At 54.5% G+C, this 14,780-nt stretch overlaps 1 protein-coding gene and 1 long non-coding RNA gene across 13 annotated transcripts in view; one reads left to right on the top strand and one right to left on the bottom strand.

Moving 5' to 3' along the window:
* Window positions 1-585: 585 nt before the first annotated feature.
* Window positions 586-1,113, bottom strand: LOC104005435 (uncharacterized). The gene is made up of 2 exons (XR_010149964.1): window positions 984-1,113; window positions 586-878 (listed from the first exon to the last, which is right to left on the bottom strand). It is a non-coding gene; the product is annotated as an uncharacterized LOC104005435 (long non-coding RNA).
* Window positions 1,114-1,160: 47 nt separating this feature from the next.
* HDAC4 (histone deacetylase 4) overlaps window positions 1,161-14,780 on the top strand; it is a 359,741-nt gene continuing 346,121 nt past the window's right edge. For 4 of the 12 annotated variants that reach the window (XM_063790965.1, XM_063790963.1, XM_063790961.1 and 1 more), the window contains exon 1: window positions 1,887-1,975. The gene's annotated coding sequence lies outside the window, so the exon portion shown is untranslated. Of the gene's footprint in view, window positions 1,552-1,882; window positions 2,577-14,780 lie in introns of those variants that run through there. The other 8 variants (XM_009444680.4, XM_054679624.2, XM_054679623.2 and 5 more) reach the window with 7 other exon arrangements.

Here is a 14,780-nt window from a genome sequence, read left to right as displayed (position 1 = left end):
CTCTGACACATAATGGCAGACACAGCCACCCAGGCCAAGTTTCTCTTTTCCAGACATGGCGAGTGAGGTTCTTGCACCATCCACCCAACGTCTGCGTGGTGCCTCACTCTGCTGGAGTGCCTCTCAGGACTCCTGTGAGGTCTAAATGGCACGCAGCAATGGGGCTACCCATTCCTTCTAATGGAAATCTACTTTTTAAAAATTACCTCTGCAAGCATTAGATCCCAGAGCTCGTTTCACGTGACTTTTTGCGCAGGCACTTCTCTTTGTACGTGAAAAACTAACTTTGGTAGACTTACAGGCAGGTTTTAATATTTTCTCGTGATTGTATGTTTTTGAGAATCCTGTCAAATGATATTGAATCTTATCTAGATGTTAGCTAGCTACAGACCCTGTTTCATTCTACATGAAAATTAGATAGTGCACCGTTTCCATCAGCAGCCAAGTCTCCAAAACCCCGTAATTGCTCTCCTTTTCTTCAGCTGTATCTTGTTTTAAAGTTCTCTAATTCACCATTCCTCTCCTTCAAAGTTCAGCCTAAGCATTTCTTGCAATGACCAAAGTTTTCTAATTATTAACGAGATATTTAAGGAAATGTAAAATTGGCATTTTTATTTTGCTAACTGTATTTTTATCCACATAACTAGTTTCCCCCACCAAGAATCACAGGTCGAGAATGCTGTAAAAACGGATCCTTTCTCAGCTCCTAAAAGGAATGGCCTACAATCGAAGCGAACGCGCATCTCCGCCAGGTCCGCAACCACGGGCCCACGCCGTCGGGCCCCACGAACCGGCGCGCGCTGTCAAAGGCGCTTCCTCCCTGGAACGCGGGATTCCGAGGACAGTGTGTGCACTCAAGTTGAAAAGTTGTCATACTCCTGTTGGAAAGAAACGGAAACATCACCACCAGGAGGGTGGCCACTAAAGACCCTCGCCGACACCTGCTGGCAACCAAAGGCGCTTCCGGGGATCTACGGGCCGACCTTTAACTCAACACAAGCCTCCCAAGCCCTGCGGCCTTAAAACAACGCCCACCCGGGCGGTGCGCCGTTCCCGCCACCTCCACGCCTGCCTGGACCCGGACTCGAGACCCTGGCGGCGGGCCGGGCTCCCTCCGCCTGAGCAGGGACGCGGCGAGCGCATCCCACGACCCTCGGCAGCCGTTGCAGGCCTGGCGGACCTACACCCCACACCCTCACGGCTGCGTTCCCGCCGCGGGGCAGGGCGAGGCCCACGGCGCCTGCGCACTCAGTGACCGGGCCGCCCTGCGCCTCAGTGCGCACGCAGCACCACGTGACCCACTACCAGTATCCAAGATGGACGCCGCGGCGAGGCCTGGCCGGCTCCCCGCCTTAGCCTGCACCCCATTGTGTGCCCTCTAAGCGCGAATTAGGCTCGCAGACACGCGGTGCTGACCGCTAGGCAGCCATGCGGGCTACCGAGTGCGACTGGACACGGCCGGGGCCCGTGTTTACGGTCACTACTGGCCCCCGGTCCCTGCGCCTCCTCAACCGCGAAGCACCCAGCGGCTGGCGCCTGGAGCGTCTTTTGGTACGCCCCACCCTCTAGAATTGGCAGCTCCAGCAGCCAATGAGGTCCAGGACGCGTGCGGGGAGGCGGGCAGGGGTGGAGCCTCTCTGCCGCTCATAGGGCATCCGGCCCCGCGGTTGGGCAGCCGCTGGGCGAGGGGTGGGAGCAGACGGGCTGTGCGCAGGTTTCAGCGGGCCAATGGAAGGCCGGCCAGGCGCCCGGGGCGGGCGGGCGGGAGGCGGGGCCGAGCCGTAATTGACGAGCTCTTCATTAGAAACCAGGCGGGAGGGCGGGGCCCGCAAGGGGAGGTGACGCAAGACTGCCGCAGCCAATGGTTGGCGAGCCGCCGGCTGGCTGGGCGGGGCCGGGCCGGCTGACGGGCGTGCGGGGTGGCCTATCGCCGCCTGGCTCGACGCTGGAGGGGGGAGAAGCATCATGGTTCAACGTGGGTCAATTTTTTGTGAATGAGGAGGGGAGGTTGTGGGGCCGCCGCCGCGGAGCACCGTCCCCGCCGCCGCCCGAGCCCGAGCCCGAGCCCGCGCACCCGCCCGCGCCGCCGCCGCCGCCGCCCGAACAGCCTCCCAGCCTGGGCCCCCGGCGGCGCCGTGGCCGCGTCCCGGCTGTCGCCGCCCGAGCCCGAGCCCGCGCGCCGGCGGGTGGCGGCGCAGGCTGAGGAGATGCGGCGCGGAGCGCCGGAGCAGGGCTAGAGCCGGCCGCCGCCGCCCGCCGCGGTAAGCGCAGCCCCGGCCCGGCGCCCGCGGGCCATTGTCCGCCGCCCGCCCCGCGCCCCGCGCAGCCTGCAGGCCTTGGAGCCCGCGGCAGGTGGACGCCGCCGGTCCACACCCGCCCCGCGCGCGGCCGTGGGAGGCGGGGGCCAGCGCTGGCCGCGCGCCGTGGGACCCGCCGGTCCCCAGGGCCGCCCGGCCCCTTCTGGACCTTTCCACCCGCGCCGCGAGGCGGCTTCGCCCGCCGGGGCGGGGGCGCGGGGGTGGGCACGGCAGGCAGCGGCGCCGTCTCCCGGTGCGGGGCCCGCGCCCCCCGAGCAGGTGGGCTCCGGGCCGCCGGGAGTGAGGGCGGGGGCGGGCGGGCGCCGGGGCCGGCCGGGCGCCGTTTATGTAACTTTGTCAAATGCTGTGAGTTTGCAGAAAAACGTCCCTGCCGGGGGTCCGCGGCCCCGCGCTTGTCGTCGCCGCTGCGAGCGCCCGGGGGGTCGCGGGAGGGCGGGGGGCTGCCCGGGACCCGCTCGGCTCAGCCCGCAGGGCGCCAGCAGGCCGAGACGGGGCCCTGTCCCGCTCGGGGGTGGGATCCGCGTTTGCCGGCGTTGCGAAAACACACCACGGAATCATAAGCAAATTATCTCGTATTTACATTGAGCGTTGAATTATTTGACACTGTTATAGCAGGAGACCGTGCGTATCAGTTGGAAAGGCCGGGGGTGGAACCCAGTGTACTCATTTAATGCACATCAAAAATTTGTAATAACTTGAGGCAGCTGATATGAGTGTTTTCTTTATTGCATGTTGTAAATTGACCTGCTGTGACACAATTTTCAAATAAAGCGTTGCAGAAATTAAACTTAAGTTATTTTAAAACTAATGACTTTCTTAACTAAATCCTAATTGCATGACTGTAGAGACCTACCTAATTACTTGCTGAGAGCAGTTCTGCTTGCTCTCCGTGAGGGAGGAAAGGGCCTGTGCAGTCACTTTGCCGCCCCGTTTTTCTCTGTTCAGGCTTTTCTGTTTATTCCCACAAATCACCGAAGCAGTTAAGGCCTGGGAGTAAGCCTGTAAACAGTCCTGGCCCAGCGCCAGCCCAGCAGGACTAGGGGGATACTGGCAGGTTTGCACCTTGACCTGGTTTCACTTTTTCTTTTGTAATATGATCGTAGTTGCCTGGAGTTTTAATTGCTTCTGATAATTCTGTGCATTATTTTCGGGACTGTCCAAGGAAGGCTGGTGTGGTGGTTTCAGGACCTAGCCAGGAAAGGTGGTGGTGGTGGCTGGGGAGAGGGAGGGTGGAAGGGAGGGAGATCGAATTAAGAAAACTCAGCTGCTTGTACACAAATATACACTACAGCAGTTACAAAGCAACAAAAGTTATTGCAGAATTTTGCAGTAACTATGGCAACACAATTACTCTATTATAATTGGAAATGCAAAATGCCACCCAGTTAGAAGTTTCATCAGAATGGAGTTTTGGATATCAAAAATATGTGAAATTTAATTTTTTTTCAGGTAGCTCCTGTGAATTCTAAAATCTGTGTTCAATTACCTATTTTTAAGACTGATCGGGCTTTCCCAGATATTCTACTCTCTGGGATCTGTGGCATCTTTCCCCAGAAGAACTCACATTTGTGTGGGAGGGAAGTATTTTCATGCCTTAAAAACACACACCCCAACACATTGTAAGACTTCTATAGCTTTCTGTGTTCTGGGCTTTTATTTTAGAGATCAAATCCCATCCTAAAGAGAGCAGTAATCAATTAGAAAAGAAGCCGGCTGTAGTCAGCAGGCAGATGTAACGCTGCCCTCTTTAGGGTTCTTTCTCCTGCAAGGGGAGCTGGCAGCAGGCATGCCCCCGGGGGAGCCCTGGGCTAAGGGGCGGGGCGGAGGGAAGATGACTGGACTGCACATAGGCCTGGAAGGCCTAGGGACGAAGGACAGATGTGGCCTCGGAGCCCTGCACCAGAGAGAATGTTCTGTGTTCAGCAGCTTCCTAGCCATGCAAAATAAAAATCTCCAAATGCCATATTCTCGGAGGCCTTGGGGGCTGTTGCTGTAGCAAGATGGACAGGACAACCTGGCACGCTGGCCACGTGCGGCTCAGGCAGCCCATCTGGACTCTGTGGCCAGAGACCTCGTTGAGAAGAATGCCCTATGGATGTTTACCAGGAGGACTCTAGTGCTGGAAGTTTCCACACATTGTGGGGTTGCTGCAGTTTAATTTTGTTATAACTCTTTCCTTTTAACTACTGCATATTTATGCCCAGTAATCGACTTCCATTCTCCAGCTTCATTGTGAGGTTTCAATGCAGCATGAATGGCTTTGAATTCCAATCCTTTGATGTTGGGGGTGGCACCAAAGGAAAGGCGACTTTATGCTGTCTTAATTGCCGGAGCAGAAGAAACATTTCATCACTCCTGTAGAATTCATCCATACCATTCTCTATTGAAAACGTCTGGGCTTTCATAGCTCAGAAGCTGCCATGAGTAATATATTAATACCTGATGTAGGGCGCGAAGGAGCCGCAGAGGCCTAGAGAACTGCCGTTGCTGAGAGGCAGCGGGGCGACAGGCTGTGGCCGGGCTTTCCTCCGAGGCTCAGAATTGATGACTGTAGCTGGGGATGGGGGAAATGAAGGGCGAAGGGGCCCGGTCTCCACCTAAGCTTGGGGCTGTGGAACCGGGACTGAGCCCCTGCCCTGTTGTTTGCAGCCCCCAGTCTGTCCTGGGGTAAGGAGTCGGAAAGGATGGATTTGGAGGGAGTGTTTGTTTTGATTTACCCCAGTCTGTCCTGGGGTAAGGAGTCGGAAAGGATGGATTTGGAGGGAGTGTTTGTTTTGATTTCAGGTGGTCAGCATATGCCCTGCCGTGTGGTGGGCTCTGGGTTTTTGGCCTTGACGTTAGAGGCGGGTACTGCACCTTCTGGTTCAGGTCAGATGAGGGGTGCCGTGTCAAAAGTGATGCTACCTTTGAACACACCTTAACTCATTCTTAAGCGTTTCTGTGGGAACAAGTGTCACTGAGGTCAGTAAGTTCTCTTCATACGGTCAGTTTTCTTCTCTTGGGCTTCTGTGCGTGGGAAGAGTGGGACCTGTTTTGGGGTGGCATGAGGGCCATGGTGCCTGCAGCATTAAATGGCCATGTCCCCTTGCTGCAGCCTCACTGAGACACCTCCTACTCACTTCCTAGAAGGAGGGTCAGGGTCCTACATGTCCCCTTGCTGTGGCCTTGCTGACACACCTCCTACTCACTTCCTAGAAGGGGTCAGGGTCCTACATGTCCCCTTGCTGTGGCCTTGCTGACACACCTCCTACTCACTTCGTGGAAGGAAGGTCGGGGTCCTACATAGATTGTCCCCACTGTGACTTCCTGTATCACTGTCGGGGGATGAGGATGTATCCTGGAGCAAGGAGATGATGCCACGAGCAGCTGTCACATGCTCCCGTAGCTGACGCCAGATGAGCACCTGCTTGGGGCTCGTGCTGTTTCATGCACTCACCATGTAGGTGTCAGCACAGTCCTGCAGGTGGGCTCTACCTCTGGAGGAACTGGGGGTAGAATGCGATGGACCATCTGCCACCCCCTGCATCTCCAGTCCCAAAGGCCAGTTCCTCTCCGTGCCTCTGCTTCTGGGCTGGTGGTGACCTTGAAGCTGAAGTTCAGCTTGTCGAGGTGCTTGGGCGAACACAGCCTCTTAGAGAAGAGGACGATTTGGAATACCTTTCTAGTTCAGTGTCGTTAGACTTTCTAGTGCTGTGTTGACTGTTCTTGGAGCTGTTACAGGCGGGTTTCATAGGTCTGGGCAGTACTTCTGGCTTTCTCATGCTGTCTTATGTCACGTGTGGGGCTGCAGAACTAGAAGACATCATGTTCTTCTGCAAAGTCCCCAGGACGCCTGGAAGCAGGTGGGGGTGACGGAAGGGAGCTAATGCTCCAAGTCCACTTCAGCCGGAGCAGCTTTTAGTGTTTGTTGTTCGGTCTGTTGATTACCTTGGAAGATTTTATTGGAAGAAAGCATTTGAGGACCAAGTTAATCTACTCTTTCAATACCAACCCGGAAACCTTAAAGAAAATCTTGACAGATTTAATAGGATAAGAGTTTTTTTAAAAATCTCTTTGGCAAAAGACTCCGTCAGCCGGGCTAAGAGACAACGAGAGAGAAAATACATAACACATTATGCCTGTGTAAGCTTAATAGTCAATATATAAAGAGCTTTTACAGACCAATAAGGAGAGCATGAGATCACCATTGCAAGATGAGCAGAGCGTATGAACATTGAATCATTGTGCCAGTGATGAAAGGTTAGCATTACTAATCAATTCAGTGTGAAGGAGATTCCCTTTATGCCTATCATATTGGCGAGTTTGATGATACCTGTTGCTGGTCATAATAATAATTTCTATTTTGTAAGGTTTTTGCAAAGTTTAAATAAGTTAATGTATGGAAATTTCCTTGAATAGCGCCTGGCATGTAGTAAGCATGATATAAATGTTGGCTGTTATTTATTATCATTTGCTCTCTGGAGAGACCCATATGTATTATTATATAAAATATAATAGGGCTGGGCGAGGTACCTTATGCCTGTAATCCCAGAACTTTGGGAGGCCAAGGTGAGAGGATCACTTGAGCCCAGGAGTTCAAGACCAGCCTGGGCAACATAGTGAGACCCTCATCTCTACAAAAAAAAAAAAAAAAAAAAAAAAATCAGGCATGGCGTCGTGTGCCTGTAGTCCCCATTACTTGGGAGGCTGTGGCAGGAGAATCACGTGAACCTGGAAAGTCAAGGTTGCAGTGAGGTGTGATTTTGCCACTGCACTTCAGCCTGAGTGACACAGCGAGACCATGTGCTGTCCCCCCCAAAAAGTTTATATATGTAATGTATAAACATAAAATAGTGATTACCGAATTGCTCTCTAGAAAAGTCTTAAGTGTCAAAATCTTAAATGCCATTCCCCTTGTCCCCACAGTTCTACATTTTGAAATCTATTCTAAGGAAAGAAGATAAGTGTGTAGATATCCAGACGTGTGTGGAGGTCGGGGCTGCATTATTTATAAAAGCAGTACTTGTTAAACATGCTGGCATTTCTGCACTGTGGCATCCTCCATGTGTAGACAGGCAGAAGTGTGCAGTGTAAGAGGGAAAGGCGGGGTCTGGAGCAGTCCCCGGGCCACTCCTGGTTTTAAGTACATGGGTCTCTAAGGTAACCATCAGAGGTGAGGAAATGGGGTACACTTTTCTTTTATACATGGTGGTATTGTAGAGATTCTTTTGGTAAGCGTGTATTACTTTTTTACAGTAGTAATTTGAAAACATTTAGATATCTTCATTGGAAAGAAAAGTACTCTTTAAGTCCTTGGCAAGTTGATAAATATGCTTCGCAATAGAAGAATTTAGGGGCATTTGTTTTTCTAACTCACATGTAAGCTCTTCAAGGTGGGGACTGACCCTCGGGGTCTGAGCGGGCTCTGCTACAGCCCATCCTACAAACAGTCTCCCAGGTTTCCACCAGAAGCAGGTTTGTACCTCTCATTCCCTTGCTTGAAACCCTGGCATGACTTTCCTATATTCTTAGGATCCTAAGGTCTCGGGGCCCTGGAAGGCCTGCCTGATCCTGGCCTCTGTTTTACCAGCCTCATCTGATAGCACTTGCTGTGTTTGTGGAGTTTCAGCTGCCACCTGCTTTACTTTCTAGCTCTCTCTAAGTCCCCTTTGACCTCGGGGCCTTTGCACACACTGTTCCCCTTCCTTGGAATGGCCTCCCTTTACCTTCCTCTTCTCCAGCCCCTCAGTTCATGCTCATCCTCTCATCCTTTGATCCCCTGTTAAACTTAGCCTAACAGCTTTTTTCCTCCTTTCTAACAGCATCCCGTTGTGCAATTTCAGGAGCTCATTGTGACCTTAGTTGTTTAATGCCCCCTTTTCTACTAGCTGGGGCTCTGTAGGATTGAGGGGCCCTGAGGGCCTCATGCCTGCTCTGTACCCTGTGCTTGGCAGTGTAGGTGCTCGAAGAATGAAAGAAAATGAATGAGTGAATGAATGAATGAATGAATGGATGAGTAAGTAGCCCAGTGAATGGCACAATGTGGGCCTTGGGTGGGAGAGCTGGGGTGAGGCCCCACCTCTGGCCTGGCCCCTCTGCGGGGTTCTTGCCAGTGCTCTGGAATTGCCTGTTTCCTGATACCCCCTGCCCCCATCTGGGAACTTCCTGGTCCTGATTTTGGAGATTACATGCTCCTAAGGAGATGTCATAAATGCAAGTGGAGGGAATTCTGTGATGCAGAAAGGAATGGGAGGGAGAACGGCCTTCAACACAGCTGTCGAGTGGCAAATGCGACTGTTGTGCCAAGGCCAAGGCAGGTGTGTGCGGCTTGTTCTCCAGCCACTTTGCCCAGGGCCCCGGCTTGTGAGGAGGCGAGTGGTGCTTTTATGAAGAAGTTTTTCTCTGCTTGTTTTAAATTAGAATTAATGACATTATTTAATCACTTCTTATTTAGCGTCATAATTTTAATATGATATGTTAATATGTTTGTGTACATAAACATTTTGGAGTCTGCTCTGTTTAAAAATGTGAGTGTTGGGCTTTGTGAGTTTACTGTTGTTTATGAAGTACTCCGTCTGTGTGAGTCAAGTGCTTTTGCTGGATTGATGTTTAAGCTTGAAACAATAAATCAGTTCTTAGGACCTGAAAGTCTGAACCAGCATTCCAAGTGGGAGTATTGTTCAAGCGGTGAGGGAATTGCATTTTCCCTTGGGAATGGCCCGTCATCTGGTTTATGTGTTGCTATTTGCTGGAGCGGTTCTTTTTTAAACTGAGGAAGAGAAGTTTCTGTGGTATCTCCACTGGCCTCCCTGGTGGTGGGGTTGGGGGTGGAGGGGGGGTGGTCCTTGGGGGCCATGTTCCCTAAATATTTCTAATTGATTAGTTATTATTTTGCAAATACTCATTTTACACCCCAGCCCAAGTACTAGGTTTTACATGAGATGAGACTCAGTTGAACACATTCTCTGTGCCAGACGCAGTGGCCAGCCCCATGACCCCAGGCTTGATCAGGAAAACTGGCCTCTGCCCACAAGAGGCTTTGGTGTTGGTAGGGACAGAGGAGAAAAAGGAGCTAAACAGGCAGGTGCACACGGGTCACCATCCTGAGAACCAGGGCTGTGGCTGGAGGGCTTGCTTGGTAGGGAGAGCCGTGGTGCAGGAGCCAGGCCCAGATGAGGAGGAGGAAGGGGAGGCTGGGTGGGTGGGAATGGGGTGTGGTCCTTTTTAGCCAGAGCCAGAGTTTCGGGGCTGCAGTAGGGTGAAAAGGGCATTGTGGCCAGACGGTGGCCTGGTGACTGAGGTCTCTGAGGCCAGAGTGCGTGAGCCAGTGATGAGCCGGGCCAACTGGCAGGCTGCCTGGGTGGGGCGGAGGTGTGGTCTGCACAAAGGACTTCCTTGCGTTTTCATGTACGTGTAGTCTTCTTGCATTTAATGGAGAGTTTGCTTCTGTCCTTTCTGTTTTGTGCATTGGTGCCTGGCTCCAGCTGGGTGATGGACCTGATCTCTCTTGTTCTAACTTGGTGGAGGCAGGCCCATTCAGATGCATCCCAAGGAGGCCTCCAGGTGGTCCATGGAGTGGCTAGGCCCTCCCTGGGGCACATGCTTGGTGGTGCTGTTGTGGGGACCTCTGCATGAAAAGCAAGGGCAGCTTCCAAAACAAGGGCAAGGTGAAGAAGGTGGCTCACACGCCGGGGGTCCCAGCCCTGTGGCTCTGAGACGGGCCGCATCCAGAAGGGAGGGAGTTCCTTCCTTCCAGCAGTGCTGGCGAGAGCTTCCTCTGTGCCTAGGTCCAGGATTCTGTAGAGTAGCTGTCAGGACTGAAGCCTGCCAGGAGTCTGTGTAGAAACCGTGCTGGAGGGGACCCGCTGGGGGACCCGAGCTGGCACCCCCAGTGCCACCGGTTTACACACCAGAATTCCGGGTCTGAGGCTGAGCCCAGCCTGGCCCATCTGCAGGGGCCTTGCTGGCTGGCACCGTGCCATGTAAGTCAAGTGGCAGAAAGTGGGCCCCCAGCAGGTCAGCAGAGCGTGGCCAAGGGCCCCTGAGCCTCAGTCCTCCCTGTGGCCTGGGGCTCATCCCAGCTGGCTATTGAGGACTTACCCACCCCCAGGACTCATGTCCGAGCCCCGTAAGCTCAGGGGTTAGAGTGTTCTAAGGAGGCTGACCCCCATTCCACCTCTGGGGGCTGTGGACAAGGAGGGGAAGATGGCCTGTGGGTCCACACAAGCGGGGTGTGTCTTAATTAGTGATGCCAACTGTGCCTCCTTGCTTGCAGGATGTGGGTGGCCCTCTGACCTTTTGGACCTTTAAAGGGAGCCATAAAACCATTGGGAGGTTCTGGCATATTAAAACCCCCTCTACTATAAAATTTACGTCAGATTTTGCACTGAAAAAATCCTCATAGGTGGTCACAGTCCCCATTCTTTGGAGAACACTTGTTTGCCAGATCAAGGGCTCTGTGTTGGAATCCGCCCCTTGGCTCTCCAGGTCAGAAGGATGCATCAAAGGAGATGTCACTGGGGTGCCTGTGTCTTCTCGCCTTTCGAGTGCCTGCCCTGAAGCAGCTTGCTTTCCTTTGCCCCTGAGTGTGCAGCACAGCCCAGCGTAGCTCGGTTGCCGGCTGGGGCAGCAGCTGACCTGCAGAGCCGTTACGCGCATGCCCGCTGCCATCCGAGGGTAGCAGCCGGGCTGGGCCATCCCACCCCTGCCTGGCATGGTGGCCCAGGCAGGATGGGGCCTGGTGTGGGAGCATCCAGCTCACCTCCCAAGCTGGTGGGGATGTTGACCTTTTGGGCTTCGGAGTTCACAACCAACCATGTGCAATGCTTCCCGCGGTCCCTCCCTGAAGAAGAGTGTCTTTCCATGTCAGCGTGCCAGCTTCAGCACACGCGGGCTGCGTTCTGACGAAGTTCTGTTTTCGGAATTCTCCTGGTTAAGCGGAGGCCAGAGCTGAGGCACGTGGGGGCTGCGGAGGGCCTCTTCTCTTGTTTCACGTATCCTTCTCCTGGTTCCTTGGTGCTCTCGTGGGTGTGGGGTGAAGGGTCTGATTGGTGGATGTGCTCACTTCTGCTCGTCACACTGCCAATGTGCCGCAGTGGACAAGAGTGATTTGCAGTGATGTCCTGTGTTCCATGGCTCTGGGGTGTTGAGTGAGCATCGGTTGAGATCCCAGCTTCACTGTTATGACCCCATCACCTCAGTGAGTCCTTTGTCGTCTGCTGAGTGAGTGTCTCTCCCGCAGAGACTCAGCTTTCCTCTTCCTCCTCCCCCGCTGGCTCTGAGGACACGCAGCCCTCTCTGCTGGCAGGTCTTGGGAGGAATGAGGAGTAGGGTATGTCCCCTGCCCGGGGCCTGCGGCTGACCGGGCCTTGGATGCACCTGCAGGACTTTCTGAGGCTCCTGCACCTGCTCAGGGTGTCTCTGCAGCAGGTCGTGGTGTGGTGGACGTCTCCCCGAAGGACCTTAGTACCGTTTGAGAACAAGCTCTCGTCTGCCTTTGTCCTTGCAGGGACTGTGTCATAGTTTACAGAGATTAGACTCTTGAAAGCTCAGAAGCACCGTGATGCTTCCCACGGACACTGTCAGCCCCCAGGGCATGCTGCGCTTGTTAGGGACCTGAAGGGCCAGTGTCCCTACCCGGTATGCAGAGCCCGGCTCGTGATGGTGGCTCAGCTGCTATGGCATGTCCAGATTGCGCCTTGGCCACAGTGTGATTCGTATCGAGGCCGAGCCGAGGCCCCTGGCCCTGAGGATGACCCGAGCGGTCTGATGGACACTGTGCCACGGCTTTGCCGTCTGTCATGCTTCCCAGTGTGCTGGGAGAGGGAGCTGCCCTGAGACTGTGGCTGTGCGTAAATCCAGGCTGCCCCGCTTTCCCTCCCCTTGGTTCTTTCTGTCCCGTCTTCACTGCTTCTGATTTGCATGAGCAGGGACCCTGAAGGACTGTGTGCATTTTGCCCACTGCCTTGGTCAGAGGGCTACCGGGTGTGGCTGCAGTGTCTCAAGGGAGGCTGCGTGGCTGGGTGCTCAGGTCCAGGCTCGGGGCTCCAGGCATGTGGCGGCTCCTGGTAGCAAAGTGAGGGGTAGTGCCGCTGTGGAGGGCAGTGAAGGACAGGGAGATGGGAGAGGTCAGGGCTGGGGCTGCGGCCGCGTGGTGCCCCTGTGGGCACAGCTCCTCCACAGGTGGAGGGTGGGAAAGGCACTCTAAGGGGATTTTGGGGGGTGGCTTCCAATATATATATATATCTTTTGAGACAGAGTCCTGCTTTGTTGCCCAGGCTGGAGTGTACTGGTACAATCACCACTCACTACAGTACAATCACCACTCACTGCAACCTTGATCTCCCAGCTTAAGCAGTTCTCGCCTCAGCCGCCTGATTAGCTGGAACCAAAGACGCATGCCACCATGGCTGGCTAATTTTTTGTATATTTTGTAGAGATGAGGTTTCGCCATGTTGCCCATGGCTGGTCTCAAACTCCTGGGCTCAAACAGTCTGCCCACCTCGGCCTACCAAAGTGCTGGGATTACAAGCGTGAGGTACTGTACCTGGCTGGCTTCGAGGGAGGTATTGAGCAGGGAGGTATTTCTGGTAGCTCCCCATCAGATAGGCTCTCGCTAGGTACTGTGGCCTCAGGGAATTGTTTGGCTTGTTTTCCTAGAAAGTGCCGGAGGAGGAAGTATTCAGGCACTGTTTGATCCAGCTCCTCCACAGTGTCATCTGGGGCTTGTTTCTTTTCCCTACCTGGGGAGAGTCAGCTTCATGGGATACACAGGCCCTGCCCGCTGCTCCCAGGGTTATATACACTGGCTGGTTCACACCCGTCAGGAAGGACAGCATCTTTGTCTTAGCAAGTCTTGGATTCACTCTCCTTCGGTCTGGCTCCAGCCACGTATTGAACTCTGAACCAGTCACTGTGACCGGGGTGCAGAGCGCACCGAGTGGCTCAGCCTGGGTGCTGGACATGCCTCTTCCAGAAGCCGGCTGGGGAACTGGCCTCCCTGGTATGGAATTCACTGATGTCAGGAAGGAAGGGGGAAGGGGACAGATGCTGAGGAGGAAAGCCGCCAGTAGCGTCCTCAGTGAATTTAGCTCCTCGTGCCTCATGAATCCCAGCAGCAGTTCCAGAATAGTCTTGGTGTGGGCTCAGTGTGCATGGGTGCCACACTGAACGCTCTGCGGACCTCGCCTCAGAATCCCTTAGCAGGCCTCTAGGAGGGCAGGGTGGGCCCCATCCTGTGTCCGGAGTTGGTTCCTTCCAGTGGGTTCTTGGTCTCACTGGCTTCAAGAATGAAGCTGCAGACCTTTGCGGTGAGTGTTACAGCTCTTAAAGATGGTGTGTCCGGAGTTTGTTCCTTCAGATGTGTCCGGGGTTTCTTCTGTCCAGCAGGTTCGTGGTCTTGCTGACTTCAAGAATGAAGCTGCAGACCTTCGCGGCAAGTGTTACAACTCTTAAAGGTAGTGCGGACCCAAAGAGTGAACAGCAACAAGATTTATTGTGGAGATCGAAAGAACAAAGCTTCCACAGCATGGAAGGGGACCCAAATGGGTTGCCGCTGCTGGCTGGGGTGGCCAGCTATTATTCCGTTATTTGTCCCCACCCGCGTCCTACTGATTGGTCCATTTTACAGAGTGCTGATTGGTGCATTTACAATCCTTTAGCTAGACACAGAGTGCTGATTGGTGCATTTTTACAGAGTGCTGATTGGTGCATTTACAATCCTCTAGCTAGACAGAAAAGTTCTCCAAGTCCCCACCCGACCCAGAAGTCCAGCTGGCTTCACCTCTCAATCCCAGAGGCAGAATGCGGGCTCCTAGGGCCTGCGGGAGAAGCCCTCGGCAGGGTTTTCTGGCAGTGGAGACTAACACACAGTGGCCTCCCTGTGTCTCTGCTGCTTCCTGGGAAAACCCGGGGCCCTGGAAGTCAGAGCCCAAGTGCGCCAAAATGGCCAGTGGGAAAGGTGGATAGAAGTAATGGCAGCTCAGCAGGGAGATCCCTCCACACACTCCCTCCACTGATGACTGGCTGGATGCAGAGAAGCCTGGGGCCCTTAGAGTGGGGAGTGGGGGCCAGGAAGGGAGGAGCCTGTGTGGCAGAGTCCCTGCGGCTGCAGCCCAGTGACCCCAAGGGGCGGGGTGGGGGCTCCAACCCACAGGATGGTGGAGGACGGATCAGGGCCATGGCTGCCAAAGGGGGGCCCAGAGGGTGGTCCTTCCAGCCGTGCGGTCCAGCTGCCCTCTGGGGCCAGGCACCCAGGTCACCCAGAGGACCAAGGCTCTGCTGGTCATCTGAGGATGCTCTGGAGAAGGGTTGAGCCATGTTGGCTCATCTGTCCCATGCAGAGGTGGGCAGGTGCCTGAGAAGGCCGATGCAAACGTGGCCCGGGCCCCGATAGTCCTGGAAGCCGCACTGACCGCATCTGCCTCCCTGCGGGCAAGTGGTGTGTTAGAAGGAATGTGCTTTGGGATTAGGCGGATGAGCTTC

The sequence above is a fragment of the Pan troglodytes genome, chromosome 13, assembly GCF_028858775.2.
Source record: "Pan troglodytes isolate AG18354 chromosome 13, NHGRI_mPanTro3-v2.0_pri, whole genome shotgun sequence".
Lineage (NCBI taxonomy): Eukaryota > Metazoa > Chordata > Mammalia > Primates > Hominidae > Pan > Pan troglodytes.
The sequence above is the reverse complement of the archived record's forward strand: the minus strand, read 5'-3'. Positions and strand labels throughout refer to the sequence as shown.